At 35.8% G+C, this 16,940-nt stretch overlaps 1 long non-coding RNA gene across 1 annotated transcript in view; it reads right to left on the bottom strand.

Moving 5' to 3' along the window:
• LOC309633384 overlaps nt 1–16,940 on the bottom strand; it is a 545,333-nt gene that overhangs the window by 214,129 nt on the left and 314,264 nt on the right. The gene's annotated exons all lie outside the window — the stretch shown is intronic.

The following is a 16,940-nucleotide window of genomic DNA, read 5'->3' as shown; positions in this document are numbered from 1 at the left end:
ATCAGACAAACCCAGTTGAGAGACCTCTGTTAAAATCAGTGACAGTCACCTGCAGGCAGGCGTGGCAGTGATGGCTGGACCACCTGTATGCCTGGAGCCAAGGTCAAGGAACCCTCCGTGTTCTGTTCCTATCGGGCCATAGCAGCTGTTTACTTAGATAACCGGGACTCATAGTGAGAACATATACTACCAGGTTTCTTTTTAAATGTTGACACCAGGAAGTAAAAAAGCCTAATAATAATATATAATAAATAATGATGAATGCTTTGAGAAATGTCGAGTTCCATGGATGTGTTTCTTATCTGTTTAGCACTCTCTCTCCCTGAATCAGCCATCATGATAACAGAGTGTAATAAAAAGGAAGACAACACAGGACAGGGGAAGAGAGAAATCAATGAAAGGATTTAAAATACGGCCTCTCCTCCCCCATCCATTCTGAACACAAGTCTTAATGAGCATTTTGGTGAAAAAGGAAGTACGTTTAATTCTCTTTGGTCAGTAGGGGAAACAAAGCTTTTGCTTTTGTTTTTTTAAATATTGAGGGCCCACGATAGGCAGAACTCATTTTATTGTGCTTTGCAGATACTCTGTTTTTTCAGTTACTGTGGTTTTTTTTTTACAAATTGAAGGTTGGTAGCAGCCCTGCATGGAGCAGGTCCACCAGCACCATTTTTCCAATGGCATTTGCTCACTTTGCATCTCTGTGTCACATTTTGGTAATTCTCACAATATTTCAAACCTCCACCAGGAAAATACTATGACTCAATAAAGGCTCAGATGACGGCTAGCAATTTTTAGCCATAAAGTGTTTTTTAACTAAGGTTTGTATGTTGTTTTACAGAGATAATGCTACTGCACACTTAATAGACTACAGTACAGTATAATGTAAACATAACTTTTATATGCACCGAGAAACCAAAATATTTCTGTGACTCATTTTATTGCCATGTTCACTTCATTGCGGTGGCCTGGAACCAGACTGCAATGTCTCTGAGGTCTGCCTGTCCAGGAAAACCTTTGTCCTATAGAACAGACTTGTGGTTGCCAAGGGGGAGAGAAGGATTGGGAGTTTGGGATTAGCAGAAGCAAACTATTATATATAGAATGGATAAACAACGAGCTCCTACTCTATAACACAGGGAACTATATTTAATATCTTGTAATAAATCATAATGAAAAGAATATGAAAAAACAATGTATTATACATATAACTGAATCACTTTGCTGTACAGCAGAAATTAACACAACATTGTAAATCAAATATACTTCAATAAAATAAAATTTGTGAAAAAGCATCATCCGAGGGATAACTGATTCACAGCAACACTCGTGGAGAAGACACAGTGACCAAGTGTAACTGGAGGGGGTGATCTGTCACCCCTACAGTAAAGACTGGTTTAAACTGGGAATGAATCTAAGATGGGGTGGGTGAGACCACAAGCTACAGAACAGAAGTCACCCATTCATCCTTTGTTTTATTTTCACTGTTCTCAAATATTTATCCAGTACCTACTCTGTGTGAGAAAAGGAAGAGAAAGGAGGGAAGAAAGGAAATCAGGGAAAAGAAAGGAAGGAAAAGGATGTCGTTTCCATCCTCAGAGTTCACACGCACTGGCATCAGACGTTCTGACGTCTAAACAGTTCGTTGATATTGAACACCGACTTTATCATCCTAAAGTGAGCTATTGGTTAATAACAGTGAACATATAATGAGGGTCTGATACACACATTTCGGTGGGTAAGCACTGACAGCACCCGCTCAACGGGCATGAGAAGAATCTGGGACCTTTCCAATGTGATGGAGGATTCAGTGAAAGTTACTCATTTCCGACATCCTGGAGCCAGTGCTATGGAACGCTGGCTTCACAAAATTCTTAGTAATTTTAGAAAACACTCAAAGGCTGAATGAAGCAGGTCAAGATCACAGATCAGGATCAGGAAATTACAGCTATGAAAATTACATCTGCCATATTTCTTGTTAAGTATAATTGTGCAACCAGGTTCTGGAAGATAATATACATTTGTTCTTAAAGAAATGATAATATTCTCAGAGTAAATAAGTAGAGAACATTCAGAAGTGTGAATTTTAAGGATTTTTCTAGGTTAAATTTCTTCTTTGAAATGAAGCAATAAAGGATAATTACAGTTACATGATTTCTTTTCCCTCTGGCCCTGCCCTACATATCATATCTTGTCTGTTGCATTATTTTATAAATTTGTTCATGAAATTGTTGTTCTATAACCCTTCATTGAACCCTCTATGTATGTTATTTGGATAACTTTATTTTCCAAGTATTTCAGAATAACACTGTTAAAATTCAACATCTGAATGATTTTCATGTTTTAATTGAAGTTAGCAAAAGATAGTATATGAATCCCAATTTCATGGGGGGTGGAGGAGGGATGGATTAGGAGTGTAGGAATAGCAGATGCAAACTATTATATACAGAATGGATAAACAACAAGGTCCTACTGTGTATAGCACAGGGAACTATATTCAATATCCTGTGATAAACCATAATGGAATAGAATATGAAATAGAATGAAATATGAAGATGAATTTATATATAAATGTATAACTGAATCACTCTGCTGTACAGCAGAAACTAACATTGTAAATCAACTATACTTCAATTGTTTTTTAAATGTTAAAAAAATTTCATAAAGCAAAATTCAAGACTTCCTAAGTAATTATTCTCAAATATATTCCATTGGTTAATTCCTCATAATCACAGAAAAGATTTTTTTTTAATTTTCTGACTCTTAAAAGGAGAACCTCCATTGAGTTTTTATATATATATACGTATATATATACATATATATACGTATATATATATAGTTTTATGAAAAGGGAACAGAAACTCAAAGAGAAGAAAATCGGAGCCAGCAGGGGGCTCAGGATGGTGCGTTTTCACTACAGAACTACAGGCAGCTTCTGAAGGAAATTAAAAAGAGACAAATCAAAAGTTTACCCTTAATCATGTGGCATTTATTCTGCTTCATAAATGCATATTTGGACCAGAAAGGACACTGAACAATTAGCAAAGTACTTAAACCCCCAGCAAAACATTCAGTGCCATATACAGTCTAAAATGAAATGGTTTCTAATTTTAGGGTTGACATCAATGTACTTGCATTTTAAATTTTTAAAACTTTATGATCTAGTAAAGAAATTCTAGCTGCTAATTGTGAGATAAGGAAAATTGCCACATTGATTGCTTTGCCTTTTCTTAAATTAATATGTAAAGTACTTCATTAAGCTATGGTTCTCAAGTGTTGAAATAAATAAGCTTACTTTTTTTTTTTTTTTTTTTAAATATATCCACTTAGCCGTAGCAGCGAGGAGATTCTGGTAAATGCTTTAAAACTTTCTTTGAGAAATATTTCTTTTTCTTTTAAAAAGTATATTACAAAACAAGAAGGGCCTAAGTGAAAATTATTTTAACAGTTTCGATTTTTTTAGTTGAGTAAGATATGCTGTACGAATTTACGTCAGTTTACAGTTTGGGGCTTTCTCTAGAATTCTGTTGCTTATTTAACATAGTATAAGATGCAGGCCATCCATTCCTATACTAGTTTTACATACAATGACAACATGAGAAATCTATTCTCATAGAACCATTGCCTTCCTATTTACCTGTAGATAGTAAACTGTTTTTAATGACTCAAGTAGATCTGAATAAGTTTTGCTAATGATATGCTAACTTTAACCATTGTGTTTTATTCTCCCTATAAGCTTTTCTATATCTAGGCTACTGGAGAAATAGCAGGACAGTAGGCAGAATCTCTGAGTCTCTGTTGCTCATCTTTTATGAAAATGTAAGGTAGATATGAAGGAAAACCCAATATTCCTTTAGATGAGATGGTAAAGTAGAGGCTTGGTTGTAAGTACATTTGCTTCAAGCCTTGATGTAACAGTAACCTCTAAGCAGTAGTGGTGATCTAAGACCCATGTCAATCATCCTCAGTATCCAGACACATATGAATAAAAGAATATACTACATCTTTTTATGTCAATACCACTCTCCAGTGTACATCTTGATGATTACTCTTTCATTCTCCTCTTTGCATGTTTCTAGGATATGAATGCTCTACACATAAGGAACCAAACACATACTGTTAACTCAACATATAAATGTTTCTGTAAGGGAACCCTCCTACACTATAGGTGGGAAGGTAAATTGGTGCAGTCACTATGGAAAACAGTATGGAGGTTCCTCAGCAAACTAAAATAGAACTACCATATGATCCAGCAATCCCACTCCTGAGCATATGTCCAGACAAAACTCTAATCCAAAAAGATGCATGCTATGTTCATAGCAGCACTATTCACAATAGCCAAGACATGGAAGCAACCTAAATGTCCATTGATAGATGAATGGATAAAGAAGATATGGTACATATATACAATGAAATATTACTCAGCCATAAAAAGAATGAAATAATGTCATTTGCAGCAACATGGATGGACCTAGAGATGATCATACTAAGTGAAGTAAGTCAGAAAGAGAAAGACAAACACCATATGATATTGCTTGTACATGGCATCTAAAATATGACACGAATGAACTTATCTGTGAAATAGAAACAGACTCACAGACAGAGAATAAACTTCTGGTTGCCAAGGGGGAGGCGAGGTGGGGGAGGGATGGATTGGGAGTTTGGGATTAGCAGATGCAAACTATATATAGAATGGATAAACAGCAAGGTCCTACTGTAGAGCACAGGGAACTATATTCAATATCCTATGATAAACCATAATGGAAAAGAATATATATATATATATATATATATATATATATATATATATATATATATACACACATATATATATACATATACATGTGTATATATATATATGTATAACTGAATTACTGTGCTGTAGAGCAGAAATTAACACAGCACTGTAAATCAACTATACTTCAATAAAAAAATTTTTTTTAAAAACCAAGAGAAAAATCTGTAACTATGTGAGGTGATGGATGTTTACTAAGCTTACTGTGGCGATCATTTTGCAATGTATACATATATCATATCATTATGTTCTATACCTTAAACTTATGCAATGTTATATGTCAATTATGTCTCAAAAAAACTGGAAAAAATTGTTCATTTTCTAATAAAATTGTTCATCATCAACTGAAAAAAAAATAAAAATAAATGTTTCTGTGTTCTTCTCCTGTCGTGCTTAATAGGTGCATCTATTAAGCACCCAGATTTATTATTATTTCTCCCAAATTTATTATTGTTTCTATTAAGTTCATACTTTCACTCTGGGTAGGGAATCATTTAAAAATCAATTCCATCAGAAAATTAGACACCATGTTCATTTTAAAGAACACATTTCTGCCCTCTAGAAAAGCTGGGTAGATGATGTGCAGGACAGCTTTGCTGCCCGTGGTGAGATGTTGGCCCCCAGTGTTAGCAACGCCCATCCTGGGGGTGGTCCCCACGCCAGTCCTAGCCTTCCTTCCACTCAATAAAGGCCTGTTTGACTGAAGGATTTTCCACAGGTCGGCCTTACCTGTGACTCCACTAAAGAGCCCAGTTTCCACCAGTGACCCAGAAAGGAAACACTGCATTTCACAGAACACCTGGAGCCTCTGTAAAGAGCCTTCTGAAATGTCACGTCCTTGAAACATGAAATCCAACACACTGGTGTGAGTCTTTCACCCAAAATTGAGTTCAGAAATACAATGTGTCCTGGGCCGCAGAAGGAGGTCCAAGTTTAAAAAGAAACACAAATCTTTTCTTCTCTAGCACTTAAACATCAGAAAACCTGAAACCTGAAGTTCCTGTGGCACAAGATCGACCACACAATTTTCCTCATCACCCAGTGGTGCCAGTTCTGTATTATTTATGTCTCAGGAGACCACACAGGTTGCTTCACAATTATTGTAAGGTGTTGATTTGGGAAGTCCTAGAGAATACAGGTGTACCACACATGAAAAGTACTAAATCTATTTTAGCCTGAATTGATATTTTTTAATCCAAATGATACTTATGCTGACCCACTTCTTAAGAAAAAACTTTGCTTAACGATTTACGTCTTGAAATGTTCTATGTTCGTTGATGCCCACAGCCAAGAGAAGCGCAGATTTAAATCTAAGAAATATTCAGTTTAAATACAGTGTTAATATCTGTGAAAATGAATTTGATACCAACCGACATAGACATTTCCTTGGGTATTTATAAACCCAAAGTTTTAGATCATCACACTGTTCTTGCATACCCACACTTCAGGATGTATGTAAATACACGTCCTAATACTGCAGTCGTGATACAGAACTCACTCTGCGACTGCTTATCTGTCAGTCACTTTGCACCAGTGATGGCTTGAGTAGCTCCGCTGAAGCTTCTCCAGTGTTTCACTCCTACAAGTTACACTGCGTTCTCACCAGCACCTGGCGTCGCCTGATTTGAAACTTTTTCAGGCATTCTACATGATGTATAGGGAGGTGTCTCACCTGTGTTTCCCTGGTGACCAAGGACGTTGAATTCTTTTCATTGGTTCGCTTGTCATGTGTTTGTCTTCCTTGGTGACCTGTTTGCTCAAGTCCTTTATCTATTTTCAGTTTATTATTATCGTTACTGTTACTCAGTTTTGATCATTCTTATGTATTCAAGAAGAAAATGTATTCAGAGAAGAAAAAGAAAGAAATAGATATTCAAAACTATGTTGAATAATAGTGGCGAGAGTGAACATCCTTGTGTTGTTCCTGATCTTAGAGGAAATGTTTTCAGTTTTTCACCATTGAGAATGATGTTTGCTGTGGGTTTGTCATATACAACCTTTATTATGTTGAGGTATGTCCCCTTTATGCCCACTCTCTGGAGAGTTTTTATCATAAATCGGTGTTGAATTTTGTCAAAAGCTTTTTCTGCATCTATTGAGATGATCATATGGTTTTTATTCTTCAATTTGTTAATATGGTGTATCACATTGATTGATTTGCGTATATTGAAGAATCCTTGCATCCCTGGGATAAATCCCACTTGATCGTGGTGTATGATCCTTTTAATGTGTTGTTGGATTCTGTTTGCTAGTATTTTGTTGAGGATTTTTGCATCTATATTCATCAGTGATATTGGTCTGTAATTTTCTTTTTTTGTAGTGTCTTTGTCTGGTTTTGGTATCAGGGTGATGGTGGCCTCATAGAATGAGTTTGGGAGTGTTCCTTCCTCTGCAATGTTTTGGAAGAGTTTGAGAAGGATGGGTGTTAGCTCTTCTCTAAATGTTTGATAGAATTCACCTGTGAAGCCATCTGGTCCTGGACTTCTGATTGTTGGAAGATTTTTAATCACAGTTTCAATTTCATTACTTGTGATTGTTCTGTTCATATTTTCTGTTTCTTCCTGGTTCAGTCTTGGAAGGTTACAGCTTTCTAAGAATTTGTCCATTTCTTCCAGGTTGTCCATTTCATTGGCACAGAGTTGCTTGTAGTAGTCTCTTAGGATGCTTTGTATTTCTGCGGTGTCTGTTGTAACTTCTCCTTTTTCATTTCTGATTTTATTGATTTGAGTCCTCTCCCTCTTTTTCTTGATACTTCTGGCTAAAGGTTTATCAATTTTGTTTATATTCTCAAAGAACCAGCTTTTAGTTTTATTGATCTTTGCTATTGTTCTTTGTTTCTATTTCATTTATTTCTTCTCTGATCTTTATGATTTCTTTCCTTCTGCTAACTTTGGGTTTTGTTTGTTCTTCTTTCTCTAGTTCCTTTAGGTGTAAGGTTAGATGTTTATTTGAGATTTTTCTTCTTTCTTGAGGTAGGATTGTATTGCTATAAACTTCCCTCTTAGAAATGCTTTTGCTGCATCCCATAGGTTTGGGATCGTCGTGTTTTCTTTATCATTTGTCTCTAGGTTTTTTTTTTTATTTCTTCTTTGATTTCTTCAGTGATCTCTTTGTTATTTAGTAACGTATTGTATAGCCTCCATGTGTTTGTGTTTTTACGGTTTTTTTCCCTGTTATGTATTTCTAACATCATAGCATTGTGGTCAGAAAAGATGCTTGACATGATTTCAATTTTCTTAAGTTTACCAAAGCTTGATTTGTGACCCAAGATGTGATCTATCCTGGAGAACGTTCTGTGTGCACTTGAGAAGAAAGTGTAATCTGTTTTTGGATGGAATGTCCTATAAATATCAATGAAATCTATCTGGTCTATTGTGTCATTTAAAGCTTCTGTTTCCTTATTAATTTTCTGTCTGGATAATCTGTCCATTGGTGCAAGTGAGGTGTTAAAGTATCCCACTATTATTGTGTTACTGTTGATTTCCTCTTTTATAGCTGTTAGCAGTTGCCTTATATATTGAGGTGCTCCTATGTTGGGTGCATATATATTTATAATTGTGATATCTTCTTCTTGGACTGATCCCTGGATCATTATGTAGTGTCCTTCCTTCTCTCTTGTAACATTCTTTATTTTAAAGTCCATTTTATCTGATATGAGCACTGCTACTCCAGCTTTCTTTTGATTTCCATTTGCATGGAATATCTTTTTCCATCCCCTCACTTTCAGTCTGTATGTGTCTCTAGGTCTGAAGTGGGTCTCTTGTAGACAGCATATATATGGGTCTTGTTTTTGTATCCATTCAGCAAGACTGTGTCTTTTTGTTGGAGCATTTAATCCATTCACATTTAAGGTAATTATCGACGTGTATGTTCCCATTACAATTTCCTTGTTTTGGGGTTTTTTTTAAAATAAATTTATTTATTTATTTATTTATTTTTGGCTGCGTTGGGTTTTCGTTTCTGTGCGAGGGCTTTCTCCAGTTGCAGCAAGCGGGGTCCACTCTTCATCATGGTGTGTGGGCCTCTCACTGTCACGGCCTCTCTTGTTGCAGAGCACAAGCTCCAGATGCACTGGCTCAGCAGTTGTGGCTCACGGGCCCAGTTGCTCCGCAGCATGTGGGATCTTCCCAGACCAGGGCTCGAACCCGTGTCCTCTGCATTGGCAGGCAGATTCTCAACCACTGCGCCACCAGGGAAGCCCTTTGGGTTTGTTTTTGTAGGTCCTTTTCTTCCCTTGTGTTTCCCACTTAGAGAAATTCCTTTAGCATTTGTTGTAGAGCTGGTTTGGTGGTGCTGAATTCTCTTAGCTTTTGCTTGTCTGTAAAGCTTTTGATTTCTCTGTTGAATCTGAATGAGATCCTTTCCGGGTAGAGTAATCTTGGTTGTAGGTTCTTCCCTTTCATCACTTTAGGTATGTCATGCCAATCCCTTCTGGCTTGTAGAGTTTCTGCTGAGAAATCAGCTGTTAACCTTATGAGAGTTCCCTTGTAGGTTATTTGTCATTTTTCCCTTGTTGCTTTTAATAATTATTCTTTGTCTTTAATTTTTGTCAGTTTGATTACTATGTGTCTCAGCATGTTTCTCCTTGGGTTTATCCTACTTGGGACACTCTGTGCTTCCTGGACTTGGGTGGCTATTTCCTTTCCCATGTTAGGGGAGTTTTTGACTATAATCTCTTCAAATATTTTCTTGGGTCCTTTCTCTCTCTCTTCTCCTTCTGGAACCCCTGTAATGCGAATGTTGGTGCATTTAATGTTGTCCCAGAGGTCTCTTAGGCTGTCTTCATTTCTTTTCATTCTTTTTTCTTTATTCTGTTCCATGGCAGTGATTTCCACCATTCTGTCTTCCAGGTCACTTGTCTGTTCTTCTGCCTCAGTTATTCTGCTACTGATTCCTTCTAGTGTATTTTTCATTTCAGTTATTGTATTGTTCATCTCTGTTTGTTTGTTCTTTAATTCTTCTAGGTCTTTTTTAAACATTTCTTGCATCTTCTCGATCTTTGCCTCCATTCTTTTTCCAAGGTCCTGGATCATCTTCCCTATCATTATTCTGAATTCTTCTTCTGTAAGGTTGCCTATCTCCACTTCATTTAGTTGTTTTTCTGGGGTTTTATCTTGTTCCTTCATCTGGTACATAGTCCTCTGCCATTTCATTTTGTCTATCTTTCTGTGAATGTGGTTTTCCTTCCACAGGCTGCAGAATTGTAGTTCTTCTTGCCTCTGCTGTCTGCCCTCTGGTGGATGAGGGTATCTAAGAGGCTTGTGCAAGCTTCCTGATGGGAGGGACTGGTGGTGGGTAAAGCTGGCTGTTGCTCTGGTGGGCAGAGCTCAGTAAAACTTTAATCTGCTTGGCTGCTCATGGGTGGGGCTGGGTTCCCTCCCTGTTGGTTGTTTGGCCTGAGGTGACCCAGCACTGGAGCCTACCTGGCTCTTTGGTGGGGCTAATGGTGGACACTGGGAGGATTCACACCAAGGAGTACTTCCCAGAACCTCTGCTGGCACTGTCCTTGTCCCCACGGTGAGCCACAGCCACCCCCCGCCTCTGCAGGAGACCCTCCAACACCAGCAGGTAGGTCTGGTTTAGTCTCCTATGGGGTCACTGCTCCTTCCCCTGGGTCCCAATGCGCACACTACTTTGTGTGTGCCCTCCAAGAGTGAAGTCTCTTTCCCCCAGTCCTGTCGAAGTCCTGCAATCAAATCCCGCTAGTCTTCAAAGTCTGATTCTCTAGGAATTCCTCCTCCCGTTGCCAGACCCCCAGATTAGGAAGCCTGATGTGAGGCTCAGAACCTTCACTCCAGCACGTGGACTTCTGTAGTGTAAGTGTTCTCCAATTTGTGGGTCACCCACCCAGCAGTTATGGGATTTGATTTTATTGTGATTGCACCCCTCCTACCGTATCATTGTGGCTTCTCCTTTGTCTTTGGATGTGGGGTATCTTTTTTGGTGAGTTCCAGTGTCTTCCTGTCGATAATTGTTCAGCAGTTAGTTGTGATTCCAGTGCTCTCACAAGAGGGGGTGAGTGCATGTCCTTCTACTCTGCCATCTTGAACCAATCTCTAGAAAGAGGTCAAGTCTTAATGTACGTTAGTCTTTGATAACTCAAAGATGCATACTGTAATCACACACTAGGCTTTAAAAAACAGAAAGGAAATATGTTTAATTACTAAGCTTATTAGGTGTAAAGATGGAAGGATAAAAATATTCACGTAATCTAAAAGAAATCAAGAAAGGAAAGAGAAAATAATAGAAATAGAATATTTAAGCATAAATATATCAGAAATTACATTAAATATATGAAGTGAATGCTACAATTACATGACAAAGGCTGTCTGACTGGATTAGAAAAATGGGTGACACAATTAAAAATATAGGGAAACAGAAAAATTAAAAGGAAAAACATGAAAAGAAACAAGAAAAACATGATAATAATCTATGGAAACACTAAGTCAAACAAAGCTGATTTACTAGTGTAATTAGAAAAAGTAGATGTTAATGTAAGAAACATTCCTACAGATAAAAAGGATCTTTACAATGTTAAAGGTTTGAATCTGCCAAGACAATGTAACAATCTTACTTTTATATACCCTAAAATATAAAAAAGTAAAATGTGACAAAACTAAAATAAGTAATAGAAAATCTGACAATCATGTTGCAAAATTTTAACAAGCAGCTCTCAATAACAGATAATACAAATAAACTAGTTTAGTAAGGATATAAAGATATAAACAATTTAATTAATCTTTTCCTAAATAACATATGGGTACAAAAGAACTGCAGAGAAAAACTTATTTTTCTAATACACATGACATTTTTCTAAATGACCATATGTTAGTATGCTAAGCATGTGAAACAAATTTCAGATATAAAATCATGTAGTGCATATTTTCTAACAGCAATGACTTTATGCTAGATATTAGAAATAATAATACTAAAATAACTCTCATGTTTGGAAATCTAAAAATCAATTCTTAATAACAAACAAGTCAAAAATCCCAGAGGAAATTAGGAAATATTTGAACTAAATTATTATATATGCAATATATGTAATAGTATATAACATATATGTTATATATTAGCTTTCTAATATAGCTAAAATATAACTAGAAAGAAGTCTGTAGCTTTAAATCCACTGTATATATTAAAACAATAAGATAGCAAATCTATTTTGAAAACATTTCCTCAAGAAGTTTAAAAAACAAATCAAGTGAAAGAGGGAAGGAAAGATGGAAATTATAAAAACGATGGTGAACTTTCATGGAATATATATGTATGTATATATATGTGGGTGTGTGTGTACATATATATATAAATACATTTATAACACAAAGATAAATGTTAGTTCTTTGAAAAGATTGACCAATGTGACAGTGATCAAGGAAAAAGGATATAACAGATGAATTATAAATTATACTGGTGTAACTAACAAGAAAGGTGACATCACTACGGATCTCACAGATAAAAAGATATTAAGAGGATAATATGAGCGAATTTATGCCAACAAGTTTCACGGTTTAGATGAAATAATCAAAATCCAAGAAAAGTAGACCTTTTGGAAACAAGGGGAAATAGAAAATATGAATAGCTTGCATCTATTAAAGGAATTGTATCTCTAATTAAAAACATAAAACTTTAAATATCTACTAATTTAAATGTTCATCTCCCAAAAACATCTTCACAGAAACATCCAAAACAATATGTGTTAACACATATGGGCACCATAGCCCAGGCAAGTTGAGACATACAACTAATCATCACACTCTTTTTCTGAAGCATATTCATGTAAAATTTTTCAAATGGTAAACAAATTAAAATTCTTCAACAGCATTAATTTTATGATATGTTAACCAGGAAGGACAATTGCTATTGCTTTTGTTCTTTAGATTTACTTCTGTCAACTAACTTTCTCCCCTTTCCTTGTAGTGGGTGTATAGCTTGGCTCACAGCAGATGAGTGAGTGGAGTGTAATTCAGGAGATGCATATTGAGAAGCCATAGTATTTAAGATCATGTTACCACTTTTAATTTTGGATAAGGAGAAGTTTCATTTACAGCCAGAAAAACTTATGTTTAACTCAAGGTATAACTGAATAATGGTTTGATGACCGCATATCCTAGAATGCTAAGGTTATATAATCCAAATTCCTGCCTGCAAAGATTTTGGTTTTATTTAGTGGTGACCATGCTCTTTAAGCATAATATATAAGACTTCTTTTGGTAGTTTTGTTAGCAAATGGATTGGCTTACTTGTAGTTTTCCTGTAAGTTAATTAGAATTCTAACGATTTACCTTTTGGTTTAGTTTAATACATCTGTCAGACGGAGTCAAATTATAGAGTAGGCTGTGAAGGCTAAATACCTTTTAATACCATTGCTTCAAGATTTATTATACTGATTCAGCCAAATCTCTAAATGGCTTCTTCCTTGTTTATCTTAAAGCTTGATTCAATTGAGAGAACTCTGTGTCAATTCTCGTCAGGTAGTTAGTGACTTTCCCCCACTTGACTCTCTGAGTGTTTTGTTTTGTTTTTTAAAATATCTTCATATCCTTGAATATTTGTGAAACCCAAGTTGTACGCTCAGAGTTTGAATGAATGAAATTGATACATCACGGTTAGGAGTGTGTTAATTTTCCTTTCTGCAGTCGGCCCTGAGAGACACAAGGATAAGATTTACTCCTTAGAGATTTGCAAGTACATTCTATAATTTTACTTTTCACTGAGTAGGGGGATTAAGTGGGTTTGTTTTATTTTATTTTATGCTTAGAAAAATAAGAATATGAAAATTAATAGCCAATTAATAAGTATCTTAAAATTCTCTCTACCAGTTAGAAGGTACCCACAGTTACCACTTGGCCTATGATCTCCAAGGTTCTTTGGTACTTTTCTCCAAACCCTCATAAACTTTGACCACCAAAAACACACAATACAGGTAAATTATTCTATTTTCTCACATGTAATGAGATACACATTTTTTGAAATCAATTTTTATCTCCCTGTCCTTCTACATACTCTCCTTTATTCAAAATAAAGCTGGTTCATAGACTCGGCTCTGCCAGGGAGAGAAAGAAGAAATTAAGTAAAACCCATATTTAGCACTTAAATTTTTAAAATAAAGTTGCATAAAGATAAAGGAATAATGCTTCAATTAAAAAAGTAAAAAATTTAAAAAATAAATAACTCATAAAAGAAGATAAAGGAATACTGTTTTCCTGACTGATAGGCATCTTTAGAGAAATCCGGAGTATGTGATAATCACCTGGGTGTCTTATTAAGTATTGACTTCTGAACCTGGGGCTGGAAGATTGGTATGGGCAGGAAGTGAGTAACAGAGCCCAGGATTCTGCATATTCATTCATAATTTTTCTTTACACATACAATTTTTTTTAAATCACTGCCCTAGAAGATTTGAAAAATGGATAGAAATTTTTTAATTAAAAGAAGAATGGTGATATCAGTAAAGCAAGGTTCCTCCTATCACAAATGTTCAGTGTGTTTTCAAATTAAGAGTTATGAGAAGTGGCATATAAAATCCAGCTGAGAAAGCCTCACAGGTCATGTAAACGTAAGCTTCTAGGTCTAGAGCAAATTCCCCAACTCAGCACCATTTCCACCAGGCAATTCCCTGTTATTGGGGGCTGGCCTGTGCATTCTACGACGTTTACCCAGTAAATGCCAGTGGTACCCCACCCCATTTGTGACAACCAAAAATGTCTCCAGACCCTGCCAAATGTCCGCTTTGGGTAAAATTGCCCCACCCTGGTTGAGAAACTGGTCTAGAGAAAGGTTTATGGGAAACATTTCTTCTTTTGTGTATTCATTTACAAGTGCTTTATGCTTTGATAATGGTTAAATCTGGATAGTTTGAGGAATACCTACTACTGATATAGTTCTTATTTCCAGTTTTTATCACAATTAGTCTACCGAAGTTGGTCGACCTCTAACAAATTGACTTTTACTGGAAAGGCTGATGTTCTTTGCTGCTTCCCTGTTTTATCAATCACCATTTTATTTACCCAAGCCATATTTCTGTCCTGCTATATTATTTTATTTATCTATTTATTTTTATTGAAGTATAGTTGAGTTACAATATTATATTAGTTTCAGGTATACAACATAGTGATTTAATATTTTTATGGATTGTACTCTATTTAAAGTTATTACAAAATAATGGCTATATTTCCCTGTGCTGTACAATATATCCTTATTGCTTATTTATTTTATATATAGTAACTTGTACCTTTTAATCCCATACCCCTGTCTTGCCCCTCCCTTCTTCCCTCTCCCCACTGGTAACCACTAGTTTGTTCTCTGTATCTATGAATCTTTTTCTGTTTTATTATATACATTTGTTTGTCTTATTTTTTTAGATTTCACATATAAGTGATATCATGCAGTATTTGTCTTTCTCTTTCTGACATATTTCACTTAGCATAATACCCTCTAGGTCCATCCATGTTGTTGCAAATGGCATTATTTCATTCCTTTTTATGGCTGAGTAATAGTCCATTGTAAATATGTTCCACATCTTCTTTATCCATTCATCTGTCAGTGGACATTTAGGTTGCTTCCATATCTTGGCTATTGTAAACAGTGCTGCTATGAACATTGGGGTGCATGTATCTTTTATAATTAATGTTTTCATTTTCTTCAGATATATTCCCAGGAGTGGAATTGCTGGATCATATGGTAGTTCTATGTTTAAGTTTTTGCTTCCATATTATTTTTTAACAGTAAACTGATAGATAACGTTTTTTCATTGTTCAAAATAGATGTCAGTGCACAGATTCAAAATTATTTCAGATCAAACTATTTTATTATATGTAAATGCTCTTTGTCCTTCTTAAAGGGAAGGATGTTACTCTGTGACTTGGATTAGCTACACTGCTCATAAATTACTGACTATAAACAGTGGTTGGCTTAGTCTAGTAACTGTGCACCAAATCCCCCGTCTTCATTGACTCAGTGTCTGAATTTCTCAGGGGCACAGCACTCGCTGCGTTGGGATGTCTCCAAGTCTCTGATCATCATCATCAGAAGCCCCTGAGGTTGTGCCCCTTCGTCCTGTCCTGGAGAGTCTACTGTTCTTTTAATCCTCACAAACAGCTCCTGGTGACATCACTGGGGTCCCACTGAGGACCACAGGGAACACTTGGCCTTTCTAGCCTGTCTCAGTTTCCTGATGAAGAACAAGCCCAGAACATGTAAAATTATGCTCAAGTCAGGAAAATTCCAATCAGTCTGAGCTCTGCAACTTTATTCTCTAGAAACAGTGTTCTGTCTGCAGCGAGCTTCCTACAAGGGCACAAACATGGAAAACAGCAGAAGGACTTGCATCCCATCGGCTTGGTGGTTGTCTTAAAACTACATTCTGACCCATCACCATGAAGCATTCTATTTTGCTATGTCCACTAAAACAAATTTAAATTAAAAATTAGTTTCATGTGCCACAAATTTTATGTTTGTATCTTAAGGATGAAAGTTTTTAATTAAAAAATGTCCCCAATATTAGTAGACTTTGCTGGTTTTTTTAAAACATCTTTATTGTAGTATAATTGCTTTACAATGGTGTGTTAGTTTCTGCTGTATAACAAAGTGAATCAGCTATACATATACATATATCCCCATATCTCCTCCCTCTTGCGTCTCCCTCCCACCCTCCCTATCCCATCCCTATAGGTGGACACAAAGCTGTTTTTATAAGGTTTCAAAAATCACAGGGGGGCACTCTTTTACTAACTACATCAGGAGAAAGGGCAATGATTTGAGTGTTCGATTTAAAAAAATATTTTTTAATGATATAGTAGTTCATTCATACACATCTAATACTATTTTCAAAGCTAAGTTTAGAATATTCTAAACATGTGATCCTGTCCATATAAAAGTACCTTTTTTGCAGCAAAAAGTTAGCGAATTAAACTTATTTTTAAATTGTAATACAAAAAAAGGAATTTCTCTTAAGAATTAGTAAGTATTTTGACTGAGACCATGAGTTCTAGAACATTTCTTTTTATATTTTTTAGGCATAGAATTTTTTGAAATAGTATTTTTTTTCTGCTTATCCTGAGAAGAATATTGATGAGGCTGCCATTTATAAATGTTTCTTTTGTTAACTAGTGAATATTTTATCTTTCCCTGAATATTATATTTT

The sequence above is a fragment of the Balaenoptera borealis genome, assembly GCF_965194805.1.
Source record: "Balaenoptera borealis genome assembly, chromosome: 8".
Taxonomy (NCBI): domain Eukaryota; kingdom Metazoa; phylum Chordata; class Mammalia; order Artiodactyla; family Balaenopteridae; genus Balaenoptera; species Balaenoptera borealis.
The sequence above is the reverse complement of the archived record's forward strand: the minus strand, read 5'-3'. Positions and strand labels throughout refer to the sequence as shown.